Here is a 1,667-nt window from a genome sequence, read left to right on the forward strand (position 1 = left end):
ATCACAGGTTGAGGGCGGAGCTGGATTAGAAGTTTCAAAGTACTCACGACATTCCCATGACATTGTGTCTCAGAATATGCTATTAGCGTCTACTCTAGTACCATGCTTACCTGCCATGCTCACCTCTGGATGGCCATCAACTCTAATCCTCTAATACTGTAAGCTTAAAATCAAATCAAATCTTTCTTGGTCATAGTGTTTAATCAGAGCAGTAGAAAATAGCTACAACAAAAATTGGTACCTAGGTGTGACTTCTTGCTGTGGCAATCAGGAAGAATGTGGAAGACTGAAACTTTGGTACTACAAAAGTGATTTACCCGTATAAGTAGAGAGTTTAATGGGTCATCTTGTAATATATTGATGCAAAAAAAAATATGTGGCTGCTTTCTACCCATATCCTAAGTATCTGCCTTAAGTTAAATTGAAATGTGTTGTTTTAATTTCCTTGTCCAAGGATATTTTGGGACAGCCCAACATTGACTTTATTATATGGTTATTAGTAATCATGCTTATGCAGCTCTATGATAAAAAGTAGTAAGGACAAAATAAAAAACAAACTGTACAATTCGAAACAAAAAAAAAAATGTAGCAGGAAATTTAGTATTCAAGCCCAGGCTTCTGTTGAATGAGATGAAAAGATTAAAGAAAGACCTATACTTTAAGGGGGCCAAGATCCATGCCAAAGGGGTGGTCATGCTTAGGAGTATTATACACATGGTTGTGGCTTTTAAATAATGAAAGAGGCATGCATAAAAAGGTTGTGGAATAATTTCCCTGTGTTTGAGGGGCATTGCAGAAGCATGGCTTGTATAAGAGAAGGCCCTACACTGAGGCCTGGTATAAAGCTGTGAAAATGAAGCATGGATTGCTTTGGATACCCCAAGATATTGGAGATATCAGAGTCATAACAAATCTTCCAGGAAGAGCTGTGCATAGAGAATGGGACCAGAGAGAGGGGAAAAAACTGCACATAGAGAATGCGACCAGAGAGAGAGGCACATAGATATTGTTTGTGCAAAGTTGTAGCATTCTAAACATTCTGATATCAATTAGGGAGCTGCAGGATTTGGAGATTGCCTTAGTGAGGTTTGGTCTTTCTTTAGTTTTGTATTTCCTCAATGTCCCCAATCCTGCCATTTGGAATAATAGTGTATGTTCTGTGCCCTTAATATGATAGAAGTATGTCATTTGCATTTTTATTACATGAAGAGTGTATATACTTAAAACATTGTCTTGAGAGTGAGAAGAGACTTTGGATTTTTAAATTGTGTTGAGAGTATAAAAGACTATCGAAACTTTTGATATTAGACTGGAATCATTTTGCAAGGGCAATATATACTTGCATACTTGTTTCTATGCTGGTAGAACTATCTGGGAACTTTAAGGAGTATGACACTGTGTGAATAGGAATGTTGTTGAAGGCTGGCTTGGAGGTTTCACACTCCCACCATTCCCAGTCTCTCTATATGTCTTTCTCTTTGTCTCTGTCTCTTTATTTATCTCTGTCGTTGTGTCTCTGTATCTCTGTGTTTGTCTGTATGTGTCTGTCTACCTTTGTGTCTCTATTTCTCTCTATTTCTCTCTATTTCTCTCTCTCTCTCTCTCTCTCTCTGTGTGTGTGTGTGTGTGTGTGTGTGTGTGTGTGTTGTGTCCCTTTAAAGTGAGTT

Source organism: Rattus rattus, chromosome 5 (assembly GCF_011064425.1).
Source record: "Rattus rattus isolate New Zealand chromosome 5, Rrattus_CSIRO_v1, whole genome shotgun sequence".
Classification (NCBI taxonomy): Eukaryota; Metazoa; Chordata; class Mammalia; order Rodentia; family Muridae; genus Rattus; species Rattus rattus.